The sequence below is a fragment of the Schistocerca piceifrons genome, unplaced genomic scaffold (genome assembly GCF_021461385.2).
Source record: "Schistocerca piceifrons isolate TAMUIC-IGC-003096 unplaced genomic scaffold, iqSchPice1.1 HiC_scaffold_1520, whole genome shotgun sequence".
Lineage (NCBI taxonomy): Eukaryota > Metazoa > Arthropoda > Insecta > Orthoptera > Acrididae > Schistocerca > Schistocerca piceifrons.
This window is the reverse complement of record NW_025727370.1, coordinates 1,800,812-1,820,993: the sequence shown is the minus strand read 5'-3', so window position 1 is coordinate 1,820,993 and position 20,182 is coordinate 1,800,812. Positions and strand designations below refer to the sequence as shown.

The following is a 20,182-nucleotide window of genomic DNA, read 5'->3' as shown; positions in this document are numbered from 1 at the left end:
TATATGTTCTGAGTCTTACAATAATTGCATTTCAGCCACTGCTTTTGGAAATACAATTTTTTAATTACACAGTTAAAATTTTGTGTACTTTTTTGTATGTGATTCTAAATAATTTTATTTATACATAACATTATGTTTTTCTTTTAGTTAAGAAGACTCAGGATACGTATGTTATTACTCCCTGAAAATTTGAATTCGCTACTCGAAGTAGTTTCTGAGATTTAGGGAAAAATGCAAGAGAAAATGTAAATTTTCAGGAAGAGTTTTTAAAGTTTTAATAGACTGTAACTCAATATATGCTTAACATTTTATTTTTAGTCACTCAGAAGCACCCTGCACCATACTGTATATCATCCTCTTGATCTTTTTTAAGTTTTTTCTTGTTTTCTTCTTTCTGGACTCCGTAGTGGCCAACTGTGCTGCATACTTTGCTTTACCAATGCAAACCTTGTCCATCCATTCAAATTCTCTGATGCAGTTTGCTCCAGAATTAATTCCCATATGTTGTAGCACTTTCACGCTACCAATGTTGCCATCATTAAAAGCAATAACAGCATAACTGACCCCCACTTTAGTGTCTTCATTACGAGAAAACATTTTTTGGTCTACATCTACATCTACATCCATACTCCTCAAGCCACCTGATGGTGTAGGGTACCTTGAGTACCTCTATTGGTTCTCCCTTCTATTCCAGTCTCGTATTGTTCGTGGAAAGAAGCATTGTCGGTATGCCTCTGTGCGGGCTCTAATCTCTCTCATTTTATCCTCATGGTCTCTTCGCGAGATATACGTAGGAGGGAGCAATATACTGCTTGACTCCTCGGTGAAGGTATGTTTTCGAAACTTCAACAAAAACCCGTACCGAGCTACTGAGTGTCTCTCCTGCAGAGTCTTCCACTGGAGTTTACCTAACATCTCCGTAACACTTTCACGCTTACTAAATGATCCTATAATGAAGCATGCTGCTCTCTGTTGGATCTTCTCTATCTCTTCTATCAACCCTATCTGGTATGGATCCCACACTGCTGAGCAGTATTCAAACAGTGGGCGAACAAGTGTACTGTAACCTAATTCCTTTGTTTTCGGATTGCATTTCCTTAGGATTCTTCCAACGAATCTCAGTCTGGCATCTGATTTACCGACGATCAACTTTATATGATCATTCCATTTTAAATCACTCCTAATGCACACTCCCAGATAATTTATGGAATTAACTGCTTCCAATTGCTGACCTGCTATATTGTAGCTAAACAATATGGGATCTTTCTTTCTATGTATTCGCAGCACATTACACTTGTCTACATTGAGATTCAATTGCCATTCCCTGCACCATTCATCAATTCGCTGCAGATCATCCTGCATTTCAGTACAATTTTTCACTGTTGCAACATCTCAATATACCACAGCATCATCCGCAAAAAGCCTCAGTGAACTTCCGATGTCATTCACAAGGTCATTTATGTATATTGTGAATAGCAACGGTCCTACGACAATCCCCCGCAGCACACCTGAAATCACTCTTACTTCGGAAGACTTCTCTCCCTTGAGAATGACATGATGCGTTCTGTTATCTAGCAACTCTTCAATCCAATCACATAATTGGTCTGATAGTCCATATGCTCTTACTTTGTTCATTAAACGATTGCGGGGAACTGTATCGAACGCCTTGCGGAAGTCAAGAAACACAGCATCTACCTGGGAACCCGTGTCTATGGCCCTCTGAGTCCCGTGGACGAATAGCACGAGCTGGGTTTCACCCGATCGTCTTTTTCGAAACCCATGCTGATTCCTACAGAGTAGATTTCTAGTTTACAGAAAAGTCATAATACTCGAACATAATACATGTTCTAAAATTCTACAACTGATCGACGTTAGAGATATAGGTCTATAGTTCTGCACATCTGTTCGACGTCCCTTCTTGAAAACGGTGATGACCTGTGCCCTTTTCCAATTCCTTGGAACGCTACACTCTTGTAGAGACCTACGGTACAGCTGCAAGAAGGGGGGCAAGTTCCTTCGCATACTCTGTGTAAAATTGAACTGGTATCCCATCAGGTCCAGCGGCCTTTCCTCTTTTGAGTGATTTTAATTGTTTCTCTATCCCTCTGTCATCTATTTCAATATCTATCATTTTGTCATCTGTGCGACAATCTAGAGAAGGAACTACAGTGCAGTCTTCCTCTGTGAAACAGCTTTGGAAAAAGACATTTAGTATTTCGGCCTTTAGTCCATCATCCTCTGTTTCAGTACCTTTTTGGTCACAGAGTGTCTGGACATTTTGTTTTGATCCACCTACCGCTTTGACATAAGAGCAAAATTTCTTAGGATTTTCTGCCAAGTCAGTACATAGAACTTTACTTTCGAATTCTTTTAACACCTCTCTCATGGCCCTCCTCACATTACATTTTGCTTTGCGTAATTTTTGTTTGTCTGCAAGGTGTTGGCTATGTTTATGTTTGCTGTGAAGTTCCCTTTGCTTCCGCAGCAGTTTTCTAACTCGGTTGTTGTACCACGCTGGCTCTTTTCCATCTCTTACGATCTTGCTTGGCACATACTCATCTAACGCATATTGTACGATGATTTTGAACTTTGTCCACTGATCCTCTACACCATCTGTACTTAAAACAAAACTTTTGTGTTGAGCCATCAGGTACTCTGAAATCTGATTTTTGTCACTTTTGCTAACCAGAAAAATCTTCGTACCTTTTTTAATATTTCTATTTACGGCTGAAATCATCGATGCAGTAACTGCTTTATGATCGCTGATTCCCTGTTCTGCATTAACTGTTTCAAATAGTTCAGGTCTGTTTGTCACTAGAAGGTCTAATATGTTATCGCCACGAGTCGGTTCTCTGTTTAACTGCTCAAGGTAGTTTTCAGATAAAGCTCTTAAAAAATTTCACTGGATTCTTTGCCCCTGCCACCCGTAATGAAAGTTTGAGTCTCCCAGTCTATATCCGGCAAATTAAAATCTCCACCCAGAACTATAACATAATGGGCAAATCTACTCGAAATATTTTCCAAATTATCCTTCAGGTGCTCAGCCACATCAGCTGCTGAGCCAGGGGGCCTATAGAGACATCCAATTACCATGTCTGAGCCTGCTTTAACCGTGACCTTCACCCAAATTATTTCACATTTCGGATCTCCGTCAATTTCCTTCGATACTATTGCATTTCTTATCGCTTTAAACATGCCTCCCCCTTCACTGTCCAGCCTGTCTCTGCGGTATACATTCCAATCTGAGTTTAGAATTTCATTACTGTTTACATTTGGTTTCAGCCAACTTCCTGTCCCTAGTACTATGTGGGCATTGTGACCGATTATTAATCAGAGCAGTTCTGGGACCTTTCTATAGACGCTCCTGCAGTTTACTATTAGCACATTAATATTGTTATTCCCTGTTGCATTTTGTCTACTTCTACCTTTCCGCATCTCAGGAGGTGTCTTTTCGGGCCTAGGGAGGGAATTCTCTAACCTAAAAAACCCATATGTGCACTCCACACATACTCCGCTACACTTGTAGCTGCTTCCTGCATGTAGTGCACACGTGACCTATTCAGGGGGACCCTACATTTCTCCACCCGATAGCGGAGGTCGAGAAATTTGCACCCCAGATCTCCGCAGAGTGGTCTGAGCCCTTGGTTTAAGCCTTCCACTCGGCTCCAAACCAGAGGACCACTATCGTTTCTGGGAACGATACTGCAAATAGTTAGCTCAGATTCCACCCCGCGAGGCTTTCCGCCTTCACCAACTCTGCTAACTGCCTGTAAGAACTGAGGATGACCTCTGAATCCAGACGGCAGGAGTCATTGGTGCCGACATGAGCAACAATTTGCAGTCGGGTGCACCCAGTGCTCTCTATCACTGCCGGCACGGCCTCCTCCACATCTCGGATGAGACCCCCGGCAAGCAGACAGAGTGAACACCGACCTTTCCGCTATTTCCCTAAGGGGCTCCATCACCCGCCTAACGTTGGAGCTCCCAATAACTAATAAACCCCTCCCCCCATGTGCCTGCTCGGACCTTGCTGAAGGAGTGGCCACATGTCCACTCACAGGCAGAACGGACGATGCCACACGGCCAGCCTCCACACTGACCCTCCGCCTTGTGCGCCGCAAACGCCGCTGAACCCGCCACGCCCCTTGCGAACAGAGTGGCCCAACCGCGCCCGGTACCCGCAAAGATGTGTCAACAGCAGGGTCAGTGGGTGAAGCATGTAACACCTGGGGTGTACCATGCAACGCACCAGACTCCCCACTGCCACTACACTCCGAGGCAGCAGCCAGAAGACGGCTAACCATGGCCATCAACACGTTCAGCTGTTCGCGAACAGTGGCCAGCTCCTCCTGTGTCCGTACACAGCAGTCTCACATCCTATCCATCCTAAGAAATCAATTTACTGTAGAGAGTTAATCAACTTATAACTAGACTGCTAATTCACTAAAGGCGGCTGATAGTTGACTAAATTGTGGTTACTAGATACTTCCTGTAGAAAACAATGAAAATAGCACTACCTGTCTCTGGACTGTATTCAAAACAAACACTAGCACTACTGGCACTATGGCTGACTAAACGGACTCTCTCTGACTGTATTCAAAACAAACACAAAATCTATGGAACACTATTACTAGCACTCGACAATTAAAGCTTCCTAAAAGCAAAAACACACGGAAGAAGAAGTGACAAGTAAGAAAAATAGAGTTAATACTTAAACTAGCGTAGCTCGCTGCACAGCAGACGTGACGCAGATGGCAGTTACGATGACACTGACACTATAAGATTATTGAACGACTCATTGGGATTTTGAGTCTGACAATGCAGACACTTCTTCAATAATTCAGGATTGGCAGGTCTCTGTAAACAGGTTTTATGATATCCACAACTGCTGCTGGGATAGAATGTTTATGGCTGTATGACCTGTTTGAGTACTGGGCATTGCGGTAATTGCACCATGAATGAGATCCAGGAGGGCAAAGATGGTGTACTGGTTTATCATCAGCTGACAGTCTCTGGAAGAAGGTAGTCCATACTGCCTGCTTCATTTTCAACAAATCCTCAGTATTATTTCTAATGGCAATCTCATAATACTGTTGTAGTTCATCAATCATGTTGTCTGTCAGCCTGCTTCTTATGGTCTTATCACCTGAAAGTTTCTTGTCTCTCAAACTTTGTTTCAATTTCCTCAATCTGGTACCCATCCTCTTCTGGACATGACCAACACATTCCATTTCTGTGATAAGCTTCTCACCATAAGGCTGAGTGGCTACTACACTGTTATATTTATTTGAGTCTGTCTAACCTAAGAACTTAGTGTAACACACTCCCCTTTAGTTTACAGATCGATTATAAATTTCAACAGCTGCACAGGCTTCCATACGACTAGTTGTCCTTCATAATTTCTGTCACAGATATGCCCTTCTTCATTCCCTGGTTTATACTTATAACAATATTTGGTTAAAATTTGGAAATCTATTAGCTTTCCAGTATCCACACTGGTCACTGTAGCAACAGAATTCTTAGAACTGCAGCTGCACTTCTACCAAGTGCCCCAAAAGCTACTGATATGTCAATCATACCATCGTTTATTTCAGCAGCTTCATTTGCAGCACCCTTAATTGACTCACATGCAGCTGATTTCACAGCAGCTCCAATAAATCCTGCATACTTGTCCATTTTACAAAGTGGGCGTGGCATATACATCACGACACACATTGTTTCTGCTGCAGTGTGTCCTTTGCAAATAGCTCTCAATCCATAAGACCACCGAATATTTATTTTAAAATAATTATCTTTACACTTATCAGAACTCCAAAACGAATGAGTATATTTACAACTGGCAGAATTAATGATAAGTTTCCTGGCTAGTCCATTTGATACCTCAATGTCTTCATGTAAACTAACTGGCCCTCCACATACATACAGCACACACATTCACATAACATCCCTATTAGGATGTGTAAATGTATCAGAATATAACCTAACCTACCGTTTACATGAGGTTTGTTTTGAGATAACTGTGTTATCACTATGTTTCATTTTAATCTTCGAAGCACTAATGGGTGTTTCTCTAGATACTCATGAGTTTGCCAGTATTTCATTGTCTGAAACTTCACACACCACATGCTGAATACAATGTTTCTCTTTATTCAAAATTTTATTACCATGAAACCCACATTTCTTAAAAACACTTCATTTTGGAGTCATACTTTTTGAGAGATTTACCAGTCTATTCGTCACTTTTCCTCGGAAAAACGTTAGCACTTCGATATACAAAGCATGTTTATACTATGAAAAGATACGATACTATTTTTGACAGTGCTACCAATACAAACACATAATTTAACCTTTATAACACAGCAATCCACAGCTTTCTACAGGGTGGTCCATTGATAGTGACCGGGCCAAATATCTCACGAAATAAGCATCAAATGAAAAAACTACAAAGAACAAAATTCGTCTAGCTTGAAGGGAGAAACCAGATGGCGCTATGGTTGGCCTGCTAGATGGCGCTGCCATAGGTCAAACTCATATCAACTGCATTTTTTAAAAATAGGAATCCCCATTTTTTATTACATATTCATGTAGTACGTAAAGAAATATGAATGTTTTAGCTGGACCACTTTTTTCGCTTTGTGATAGATGGGGCTGTAATAGTCAAAAATGGTTCAAATGGCTCTGAGCACTATGGGACTTAACTTCTGAGGTCATCAGTCCCCTAGAACTTAGAAATACTTAAACCTAACTAACCTAAGGACATCACACACATCCATGCCCGAGGCAGGATTCGAACCTGCGACCGTAGCGGTCGCGCGTTTCCAGACTGTAGTGCCTAGCACTGCTCGGCCACTCTGGCCAGCTGCTGTAATAGTCACAAACATATAAGTATGTGGTATCACATAACATTCCGCCAGTGCGGACGGTATTTGCTTCGTGATACATTACCCGTGTTAAAATGGACCGTTTACCAATTGCGGAAAAGGTCGATATCGTGTTGATGTATGGTTATTGTGATCAAAATCCCAAGGGGCGTGTGCTATGTATGCTGCTCGGTATCCTTAACGACATCATCAAAGTGTCCGGACCATTCGCCGGATAGTTACATTATTTAAGGAAACAGGAAGTGTCCAGCCACATGTGAAACACCAACCACGACCTGCAACAAACGGTGATGATGCCCTAGTAGGTGTTTTAGCTGCTGGGGCAGCTAATCCACACATCAGTAGCAGACAAATTGCGCGAGAATTGGGAATCTCAAAAACGTCGGTGTTGAGAATGCTACATCAACATCGATTGCACCCGTACCATATTTCTATGCACCAGGAATTGCATGGCGATGACATTGAACATCATGTACAGTTCTGCCACAGGGCACAAGAGAAATTACAGGATGATGAAAGATTTTTTGCATGCGTTCTATTTAGCAATGAAGCATCATTCACCAACAGCGGTAACCTAAACTGCCATAATATGCACTATTGGCCAACGGAAAATATACGATGGCAGTGACAAGTGGAACAGCAGCGACTTTGGCAGGTTAATGTATGGTGTGGCATTAATCGAGGAAGGATAATTGGCCCCCATTTTATCGATGGCAATCTAAATGGTGCAATGTATGCTGATTGCCTGCGTAATGTTCTACCAATGTTACTACAAGATGTTTCACTGCATGACAGAATGGCGATGTACTTCCAACATGATGGATGTCCGGCACATAGATTGCGTGCGGTTGAAGCAGTATTGAATAGCATATTTCATGACAGGTGGATTGGTCGTCAAAGCACCATACCATGGCCCGCACGTTCACCGGATCTGACGTCCCCAGATTTCTTTCTGTGGGGAAAGTTGAAGGATATTTGCTATTGTGATCCATTGACAATGCCTGACAACATGCGTCAGTGCATTGTCAATGCATGTGCGAACATTACGGAAGGCGAACTACTCACTGTTGAGAGGAATGTCATTACATGTATTGCCAAAGGCATTGAGGTTGACAGACATCATTTTGAGCATTGATTGCATTAATGTGGTATTCACAGGTAATCACGCCGTAACAGCATGCGTTCTTAGAAATGATAAGTTCACAAAGGTACATGTATCACATTGGAACAACCGAAATAAAATGTTCAAATGTACCTACGTTCTGTATTTTAATTTAAAAAACCTACCTGTTACCAACTGTTCGTCTAAAATTATGAGCCATATGTTTGTGACTATTACAGCGCCATCTATCACAAAGCGAAAAAAGTGGTCCAACTAAAACATTCCTATTTCATTACGTATTACACGAATATGTAATAAAAAATGGGGTTCCTATTTTAAAAAACACAGTTGATATCAGTTTGAGCTATGGCAGTGCTTTATAGCAGGCCAACCATTGCGCCAGCTGGTTTCTCCCTTCCAGCTAGACAAATTTCGTTCTTTGTAGTTTTTTCGTTTGACACTTATTTCGTGAGATATTTGGCCCGGTCATGACCAATGGACTACCCTGTATATAAAAAATTACCGATTTTATTAGGTCTTGAAATAATGCGTGTAAAAATTTTAACATTTTCAACTGGTGTAGATTATATTTTAGAAAATAAAATAAAATACTTCCCACGCAAGTTTATAAGTTATATACATATCATTTTATTTGGAAAATTGCAAATTTTATAATCAGATAAAAACCCGAAAAAAAGAACAAGAATGTTTTCCCCTTCTAACTCCCCTTAAAGTTACGGAAATGTGCAAGCTTTCGGAGCCAGTGGCTTCTTCTTCTGGCAGAAACAATGAAGGGGAAGGAAAAGGGAAGAAAGAAAAGGTTTGTCAAGGTTTAGGAAATGGGGAGAGTTGCAGAAAAGCTACAGAGAAACCCAGGCCAGGACAGACTTACTGAATGATATGAGAAATATATAACTAAACCAGTCCATCTCTCATACCACCAGCAGATGTGAAGTATTCTTGTGATTGGTAGTAAGTCATAAACATTAAATTATTTTCAATGTATGTTCATATGTAATACTGCACGTACGTTTGAGGTATCATTGGGCCCATTGGGAAGAGGATCGAAATTAGGCCACTGCTTTCTAATTATTTGGAGCATTTCACTAAATGAGACCATCTTCCCATCATTCCATTTGTTGCCACTGAAAGGCATGTACTCGATAAATCTTACGTCAACATTACTCTCTTTTGTTAACTACACAAAACTGCACGCTTCATCTTCATTAAAACCTCGCATTACAACACAATTTATCTGTGGAAGAAAGACACCATTAAAAACTTGGTATCAGATAAAGCATGGTTTAAACAGAGTTTGAAAGACTCTATAGATGAATATCTTAACAGTGGCTGTTAGGCCAGCTTAAATAAGAATGTCTGTTAGATTTCAGTTCTGAGAGCACTTTGTCATAACAGTCAAAATTATGTACTTTTTGTTTGATAAATTTATTAATAGTGCATAACAATGTTTGAGTCTGACAGCGTATCAATTCTGAAAATATTAGCTGTTCCAGTTTGTATAGTATTCACCTAGTTTGACAATCTCCTGACAAACGATCAGGGTATTCAAATGTTTTATATTTTTTATGTTATACTTTCTGGCATGTTACTCACCCATGAGAATCATCTCATGTTTTGGGTCTTGGAACAAAAGCTGAATCTAATCTAATCTAACCTACAAAATAATGGTTCTACAAGTCTGTTGTTATATTTGTATACCTCACTGATTCTGTTAAATTAATCTTTTTCTCTTTTTTTAGAGAATGTCTGAATTTATCTTAGCATTCCAAGCTGTTAACCTTCTTAACAATTTACAAAAATTAAACTGCATACATCTCCAATCTTTTTCCCCACTCCAACACACACATCTTTTGCTGAAGGTATTATTTTAACTATTACATTAAATTAAGAAGCTTTCTTGAAACTGTGCTGCCATTTGTGAAACAAAGTTAAAAGTGTTCTCAAGATAAAAGGTCTTCACAAAAGGAGCATTTAGTATCTGTGCAGGTGGTTAACGCTGACAGCCTTCATATAAACAAGCCCAAATGGTAGAACATTCTGCTTTACACATACATGCAATGGCAGAAAAAAGGAAAAGAGCACACCTTTCATTCAAGCATTGAATATATAAACTGATGAGACAAAACACTATGACCTCCTGTTTGATAATGTGTTTGTCCACTGTTGGAACACAATACAGCAGTGATTTTGTGTGGGACAAGTTCAACAAATTTCAGGTATGTTCCCAGCATTATGTGAGGTATGTTCCCAGCATTATGCAGCACCGCATGTCTAAGCACAGGTCATGTAATTCCCATAAATTGGAGATCAGTGGTTTCTGGGTGCAGAACTGGTATCTGATAGCATCGCAGATGTATTCCATCAGATTCGGAAGGGGTGAATTTGATTCTGGCCTCGTGACACTGAAAGTCATATTGTTGAAACATGTCACCTTCATTAGGGACAGGGTGCGGACAGTGCACAATAATGTTCACACAGAACAAAGCTGTTATGGAGCCTTCAGTTACTACCACAGGACCCGCAGAAGACCAGGTGAATGTCCTCCATAGCATAATATTGCTCCCACTGGCCTACGTCTGTAGCAAAGTGCACCTTTCAAGCACCAATTCACTCTGTTGACAGTGTATGTGCACAAAACCGCCAAGCAGGTGTAATGCGAAACATGAATGATTCAACCAGATGACACATTTCTATTGATTCACTGCCCAATCTCAATGTTCCTGAGCCACAGAAATTGTAATTCAACAGTGTTGTCAACATGGGAACATACAGGGGTTGTCTGCAGCAGAGCCCTATGTTTAACAATGTGCAATGAATGGTGTGCTCTGAAATACTCGTGCTTCCACCAGCACTGTGTCATCAGACGTGCCACAGAAATTAGCTTTCTCAGCCGAATGTCATCTTTTTTAAAGGAACCATCCCAGAATTTGTCTTAAATCATTTAGGGAAATCGAGGAAAAGCCAAATTTTGGTGGCCCGATGGGACTCGGGTCCGTTGTCCTCTCGAAGGCAAGTCCACTGTCTGACCACTGTGGTGGCATGACCTAGTCTTAATTAAGCCAGAAAATCCTGGGAAATGCTGACATACTTATTGATTTAAGATATAACAATTTAAAACAATCCTTTCATGAATTTCACTACAGTTTTCTGCTCTTTTGAAAAAAAATTTCTTTTGACTGTTTTGATATTGTTTAGTATGTTTAAATAATGATGGCAGTCTCTATAAAAGGGCAGTTTGACTTTTAAGTTTAGTTATACTGTTTTAAACTACATCCTTCATCTATTTGTCCACACAGAAGTGCTATAGGATATTACTTGAAGACTATGGTGAGGTGGTGGGGGACAGTCATGTGTTGAGAAGGTGGTGCTGCCAGAAATGAAGTGTGACACTGCATACAGGGAGAATAAAAATACTCTATTCCATATTCATTTACAATCTAATTCTGGCCCCCATATGGTTTTACTTTTCTCCAATAAGAAAAAAGAAATTGTCAGTAACTGTCTTTATAAGGTCTTAAAAGGAAACAAACAATAGAAAATCTAGGCTGGAATAATGACCATATTATAAAAAAGATACATTGCTATTCACAGTATACAGGAGATGTTAGGTCACAGACAAGCACAACAAAAAGACTACTAAACACGTAAGCTTTCGATCAGAAAGTCTTCTTCCAAAGTGGACAAAACACACACACACACACACACACACACACACACACACACGACCGTTGTTTCTCCCATGATGCGCAGTTGCTCCCAGTCTGGCCCTAGCAGCCAGAGACAGTGGTCATGTATGTGTGATTTGCATTTGCGCGCATGTGTGTGTGTGTGCGTGTGTGTGTATGTGTGTGTGTGTGTGTGTGTGTGTATGTGCATTACTTCTGCAAACCTTTCAGAAAGGACACGGTATGCATTTCATTCAGCAAGATGAGTAATAAACAATATTAGCAATACTGCATCGAACTTGTTCACTTTCATCTTTGGATTAAACATTCGATTTCAGAGAGTACAGAATTTGGCAGAATCAAATTTTGGGGATATGTGGAACTGGGACAGTGGCATATTTTTCACCCATTCAACAAACTAAGCACTGCTGATTGCTACTTTTATTATGTCTGCTGCTGCAATGCATATATGAAACTGTAAGTGCAGCATCTATGATGGAATAAAATGTTATACAAATGAAACAAACTCTCGTTCAGAACATTTTCTCTCATACACAGTCTATTATTTGGTTCTTGTTGATCATTATCAAAGAAAGCAGCAGTGTAAGTAACAAGAAATAGTAGTCTCTTGCCACTGTTTCGCTAATGAGACGATTTCTCTCTCTTTTCTTCTTTCACAAAGAAAAAGGAGCCACAATTGCACTTTGTGTGCCAGTTACTTTCCAATACATTGGCAGCAGCTGATCTTATTTAAGAATACTCAACTTTCGTAGCCATACAGCACATCCTTTGCTTCCTGGCCTAAATCCAAGTTAACTCCCAGCCCCCCTGCCTCCCCACCCCCCACACACACACGCCACTCCCCCCCCCTCACCCCCCCCCCCCCAAATCAGCTAGTTGTGTGCTGTTATCTCACGTCACACCCTAGTCTATGAGTGCCCAGCTGTCTGTCACCTGACCCCTCTGCCTGCACCCCTAGCCAGCCCACAGATGGCTCCCCACTCTCCCACGAGCCACTAAATGCTTCCCTCCAAACCCCTCCCATCTCTCTCCATCTCTCACATTGCCTCAACCCACCCCATCCTACCCCACTCTAAAGCCCCACCTCACTCCAGAACACTCACCGTGGGCCAGTAAAGAGCTGGCAGTTGAGCGACCACAGCATAAGGAGACATGCATGCGCATGTGAGAATGTGTGTGTGTGTGTGAGTGTGCGCGCACGCGTGCGCGCGCGCGCGCATGTTTTCCCTACAGCTAGAAAAAGAAAGTGCATTCTGGAAGCTCGCCAAGCAACGTACCTTTGTTTGGAAGGTAGAAGGCGAGGTACTGGTGGAAGTAAAGCTGTGAGGACGGGTCGTGAGTCGTGCATGGATAGCTCAGATGGTAGAGCACTTGCCCACGAACGGCAAAGGTCCCAAGTTCGACTCTTGGTCCGGCACACGGTGTTTATCTGCCAGGAAGTTTCATATCAGTGCACACTCCACTGCACAGTGAAAATCTCATTCTACATACCTTTTGTTCGTGTGCCTATCGATGAGACAGTGCTTCTGCCTTTTGGTGAGCCATCTCCTTTATTCCTAAATAATTTGTAATTTTCAACAGAAACCTTCCATACGTTATTATTGCATCCTACATTACAGTATGCAATTTCCACAATATGTGGTCATCTCTGAATATAATGGGGGTAACAACTGTAGGAGACCAAAAACTGACTGCAGTAAGCAAGTTCAAGTTACTGTACGCTGCAGTAGTTATGCAGAGGTGAAGAGGGTCACACAGGATAGGCTAGCATGGGCAACTCCATGAAACCAATCTTCAGATGGAAGATCACAACAATAAAAACATTTGATTCAGCATACACCAGACTCCAAACAGCGTACACAACCTGTATGCTCAGAAACACAGAAAATCATATTGGTTCCATCAGCAGGAAACTTCAGCCAGTAATTGATACGGAACACTGTGTCGATTTTGTTCATTAATAAAACCCAAAACTGGGGAGTAATAAGAGAGTATTGTTGTAACTTCTTATCAACCTGGTTACCAAAATACATATTAAGAAGACTGGTAAAGTGTTATTTTAAAGGGGTCACTCCAAAGCACCACGAAAGTATTTGAGCAATGTATAACATTAGAGAATCAGTGTGCAATATTGAAAGCCTATCTACATTATCTATATCTGCATGACTAGTCTGTAATTCACAATTAAATGCTGGCAGAGGGTTCAGAGAACCACCCTCAACCTATTTATCTACCATTCCACTCCCCTACAGCATTTGAGGAAAACCAAACACTTCAATATTTCTCTTATTTTATTACAAGATCATTTCTCTCTATATAAGAGGGCTCTAACAAAATATTTTCACATTCGGAGGAGAAAGTTGATGATTGAAATTTTACGAACCTGCTCCAGCAAAATGCTTTTGCTTTAATGACTGCTTTATGACACTGAGGAGAGCTACTACTAAGTTACTCACAGTTGCAGTTGTTCTTGATTTGAATACTGCAATATTTACTTTGTTGTCTTTGGTGAAGAAATTTCAGAAATCCGTGTTTAGTAACCCTGCTTTAGTAGCACTGTCATCAGTAACATTACCACAGCTATTGCGCAGTGAAGGTATTGGTTGCGTCTTGCCATTGGTGTACTACACATGCAACCAGAACCTCTTTGGATTTTCTTCCAGATTTCAAAACGAAGTTTCACTATGGGAACTATTAAACACATCTTGCACTGAAACCCACCCTAAGTTTCGAGCTTCAGTAAAACATCGCTAATCTTGGAGATTTTGCATTCTTTTAAACTTTTACATGCTTTTTTTCATTGCTTCTGCAGCTGAGTTTTGACATATTTTGTGCACCATCCTTTTAATTTATTTGGTATCCTTTCAATTTATTTGGTATATATCTCTTAATTGATGTTGATACTATTTCTCTGAATTTAAACCATGTCTGGTCTACTCTTACATAGTCAGACTTGAAGGAGTAGAGACTTAGTAGAGACCGTCTCCTTGGAAGGCATCAAGTTAATTTTTATCTGCTTTCTCATTAAATGCCCTATTGTGTAGGGCTGAAAATTAATAGAGATAAGGCAAACAGAATGTGCAAAGTAAGTGGAAATTACTCATCTCTTCCCGGATTACAGTGCAATAGAAGATACTACAAGATGTTGACAGATTTCCATATCTCGGTAGCTTTATATGTAATAATGAGGTCACAGATGCAGAAATCACCAGCAGAACTGGAAAATCAGTCCATATGGCAATTAGGTCTGTAATATGTCAACAAATCTTTGACTGTACTCCTTTATCGTTTATATGTGTGAGACTTGGAAAATGTCAGTAAAATCAGCACACAGTCTCCATATTTTTCACCAACAATGCTAGAGATGAATTCTGAAGATGTTAACCCAACCAAGTTACAAACGATGAAGTGCTGAGAATACAACGTCTAGACAGCCTGCACAAAATTATTGTTGAAAGAAGACTGAAGATTGCAGGTTATGTTCTACGCATGTAAGGTGGAAGAATCCCAAAATCAACACTGTTGTGGAAATCAATGGACAGATACAGATGTACAGGAAGTCCTTCTAACACCTGGAACTTTTGCAATGAATCTTCAATGCATGGACTTGGAGGAAGGTGAGAACTTGGCAGCTGATCGAGTGAACTAGTGGAAACCAGTTCCTTGTATGGTACACAGCAAATCTGAGCAGGTTAGTAAGTAAGTAATTAAGTAAAGTAAGTACAACTGGGGATTTTGCAAAATTGTTGGATGATCGATATTATTGTCTAGATTTGACACTGTTGGACTTCAACATTCCCTCACACGTACTGACATTGTCTCTTTGTAAATTCTACTGTGCTAACAATTATCTACTGAGAATCCTCGACTAGGTCTCCGCAGCTCAAATGAGCCAGTTTCTTTTAAATTTCTGTCTTTGGCTATAATTGTCTTCCAAGTATGGTGACACAACATCCTGTCGTGAAACTTTTGCCTTTACACTTGTTTACCTTTCTGGAAACTGCCTTTTTCTACACTGTGCACTAAATACATTATGTGAGTAACGCCCAATCTCCAACAACCAATCGTGAACTGTAAACAGTTGTAAACTCTATCAGGGCACATAACAAACAATTAACATTTGTGTTTTAGTGTTCTAAGCTGTGAGGTCATCAACGGACAAATAATTTTAGTACCTATTCCTGGACAGCCGGAGTGGCCGTGCGGTTCTAGGTGCTACAGTCTGGAACCGAGTGACCGCTACGTTCACAGGTTCAAATCCTGCCTCCGGCATGGATGTGTGTGATGTCCTTAGGTTAGTTAGGTTTAATTAGTTCTAAGTTCTAGGCGACTGATGACCTCAGAAGTTAAGTCGCATAGTGCTCAGAGCCATTTGAACCTATTCCTGACGTGCTGTTGTTTGGAACAACAACTGACATGATCCAAAATATTACTTTCTTTTATTATAGCTTCACTTTTATTTTGTCTAATGATTACTACTTTCAGTATCAAATTCCATCATCAAGCCACTATATGATCAGAAAGCATAGTGTTTCGTTAAAATATTGTTTAATAAACAGATTACCATTATATCATCATTCCTTAAAGTAATGTCCAAAGTGGAAGGACAGATGATTAATTTTGAGTGTATACAAAAGTCAGAGTGCTGAACTGGATATGAAAGAAGGAAAACCAGAAGGACAGCGAGAGACGGGTGCCTTCTATCACCTTACTTCCATAATATATTCATCAAGGAAGTAATAACAACAACAAAGAAAAGATAACAAGAATCAAAAGGTAATTTCTGGAATACTCCAAGGAAATGTGATAAGACCATTACATTTACAATGTATATAAATGATCCAGTAGAAATTGTCAGAGGCTCCTTAATATTGTTCACAGATACTACACTTGTCCATCAGAAAGTAGCAACAACAGAAGACAGTATCAATTTGCACAATGACCTGCAGAGGATTGGTGAATGATGCAGGCTCTGGCAGTTGACCCTGCACATAAATAAATGTAACATATCACACACACACACACAGGAAAAGAAATCCAATACTGTACAACTACACTATTAATGACAAATTGCTGGAAACAGAATCTACCATAAAATATCTAGAAGTAACTATCCAGAGCAACCTTAAAGTGGAATGACCACATAAAACAGCAATAGAAAAGCAGATGCCAGACTAAGATTCACAGGAAGAATCTTAAGTGAATGTAAATTACCCCTGTGTCCTTACCCAGTAGGACTGACAGAAGAGAGAAAGAAGATCCAACGAAGTCTGGAGTGTTTTGTCACAGGATCATTTAGTCACTGTGAGATCATTACAGAGATGCTCAGCAACTCCAGTGGTAGATGCCATAAGAGAGCAGTTGTGCATCACGGAAAGATTTACTACCCAAATTTCGAGAGAGTAGTTTCCGAGAAGAGTCTGACAACATAATAGTTTCTCTCATATACAATTCACGAAATGATCACGAAAAGAAAATTTGAGAAGTTAGAGATAATACAGAAGTGGAACAAGGCAGAGGGGATCAGTTGGTGGCATGAGACGTACCCCCTGCCGCACACAGTTAGGTGGTTTTTGGAGCATGATGTTGATATGGAAACTTAATTGCATGCATATACACTGCAGATTGACAACATCGCAATAGTAAATCAGAGTAGGAACTAAATAAAATGTTTCAGGCCTTAAATCAAGAAGTGGTAAAACTAAAGCTAAAAATGAATACAAAGAAGACAAAAGTTATGGCTACAGACAAGAAAGGAGGTGGAGGTAGGACTGACACAAGAACAGGCAATGAGCAACTCAAGAAAGGAACTGAAATTCACTATCTCAGTAGCATTTTGCAAGAAAACAATCAATATTTCAAGGCATTCAAGAAAAGAAAAGCACAGGTGAAGAGTTCCTTCCAAAATAAGAAGAAGCTGCAACTGAATAAACATATCAGCTTCCACATTAAGAAAATATTTGTAAAGACCTTTGTGTGGAGTGTTCTGACACACAGATGTAAAATCTGTACATTAGAAAAGCCAAAGAAAGCTCGCCTCAAACCTGCTGAAATGTGGTTCTGGAGGAGAAGTACAAGAACTAGCTGCATTGACAGAAAAGTTAAAGGAAATAGGAGACAAGAAAGAACCACTGAAAGTTATAGGCCAGGGCAAAGCAAAATACACTGGACACTTAACTGGAGACAATAATCTTTTAAAAAACATTTCTGAAGGCAAGATCGTAGGTAAGAAAACAAGAGGATGACTGAGAACATCCTACTTAAACAATATGATCAATGAATGGGATTTTATTCACACATGGAGATGAAGACAACTGCTGAAGAGAGAAAGCTGTGGCTGCAGAGACAAGGTTTAACCTTTTGGAAGAGTAAGGACAAACTAATACAAAATATGAGTCTGCATGGTAGCTACATATGGAATAAATGACAACTTCTTGTGTGCAGTCATCAAGTCACTTACCCCTGTAGGTGTCTTATCTACTAAAAGTAAAGGTCACTGTTGTGCTTTCAATAGATGTGAACTGCACCCTGAAAATGGTATGTCTAGTTTGCAGTTGTACAGAAGCTTTTTATTTTGCAAAATGGTTCAAATGGCTCTAAGCAGTATGGGACTTAACGTCTGAGGTCATCAGTCCCCCAGACTTAGAACTACTTAAACCTAACTAACCTAAGGACATCCCTGCCTGAGACAGGATTCGAACCCGCAACCGTAGCAGCAGCACGGTTCCGGACTGAAGTGCCTAGAACCGCTTGGCCACAGTGGTCAGCTTTTATTCTGCAAAGAAATTTTTGATAATAAGATGAACTGATGCTGGTACTTGCTACTGAAACCAGTAGTACTTAGACACAACAAAAGTGTGACTACAGAATTAAGAATAATTTTTCCAAACAATCGAGTATTTTTTCAAAACAACACCACAATAGAGGAAACTTATTTTAAACTAAAGACACAAAAGAAAAAAAGAGAAACTGTAAAGATCTTGAGTCTCATAAGACTCTCTTGGGAGGAAAATATAAGATATTTAATTGGTAAACTTGCAAGGCATACTTTTTTATGTTGTATAAACTATGAAACTGTTAGCATCGTCAGCTAAAATTTACTTCTTCTGTCTTAATATACCTTCCTTCACTTACAGCTGCAGTGTGGAGACAGGGGTGAGGGTGGGAGCGGTGATGGGGGCGAGGGTGAGGGCGTACTGCTTTAAAATGGTGATTCTTGTATTGATATTCTTAACAACAGATTTATATCTTTTGCTTATGAAAGTCTGCATGCGATGACAGCTGCACTAGTAATACCTTCACAGGGTCATATTCAAGTTGCAAGGCTAGATCTATGCCAGCCATGACACGCTCCCAGCCTTTCCTCCTCGTGATCTGGTTGTAGCGTTGGGACTGCAGGGTGTCTAAGCTGATGTTCAGACCGTCAAGCCCTGCCCTCTGCAAGGCAACCAGCTGTCTTGTCAACATGAGGCCATCGGTTGTCATTAAGACACTTTCGAGATCTTTTATTTTCTTCAAGGCACCTGTGAAACAGCAAATTATTCTAAAGAAACTGAAACAAATAATTTGTAACATTGCTGCTGCATATGAAACAAACCTCCAGTTGATAAATTGAAAATACAAATTCCTTAAAAGTTAACTGTACATTTGCCCTAATACAAAGAGATAAGAAGGGTTAATAAACTGAATTGAAGAATGCAAGTTAAGATAGCAATGAAAAAATAATTAGAGGCATGAGATCACCTACTGCAACAGGGAAATGGGAATCAATATGAACCATTACCCAGCTACTGTCAACTGATTCCATGTCTCCATGCACACTGTATAAACCACTGTGGGTTGTACGACAAAGTACATTGTTGTACCACACATTATGGTTTTTCCCCATTCAATGCTCATGTGGAGTGTGGGAAGAATGATTCTTTAAATGGTTCTGTGCATGCTGTAATTAATCTTGCCTTCATGGTCCCTATAGGAGTGATACATATGCGGTTATTGTATAATCCCCAAATTCCTGAAATTTCATAAGTTGGGTTTTGTCATATATTTGGCGTCTATCTTCACTTGTCTGGCATTTCCAATTTGTAGTAGCTTCTTGATGCTCTCCCATGCATCAAATAAATCTATGATCAATCATGCTACACTATTTTGTATACATTCAATGTCTGCCATTAGCCTTATTTGTTATGGGTCATACTTAAGCAATATTCTAGAATGGGCCACACAAGTATTTTGTAAGCAATGTCCTCTATAGACTGATTACATTTTTCAGTATCTTACCAATGAATTGAAGTCTGCATTCTGCTTTGCCTACAAGTGAGTCTATGTCACCATTTCATTTCATCTAGATATTTGTATGAGTTGACCAATTAAAACTGTGATTATTTGATAATGTAGTCATACAATACTGTCTTTTATTTGTTTTGTGATGTGCTCCAATTTACATTTCTGAAAACTTAAACTCAGTTGCCTATCTTTGGACCAATTTGAAA

The 20,182-nt window shown here is 40.1% G+C and overlaps 1 pseudogene; it reads right to left on the bottom strand.

Annotated features, from left to right (window-relative positions):
- LOC124734576 overlaps positions 1 to 20,182 on the bottom strand; it is a 56,313-nt pseudogene that overhangs the window by 21,525 nt on the left and 14,606 nt on the right.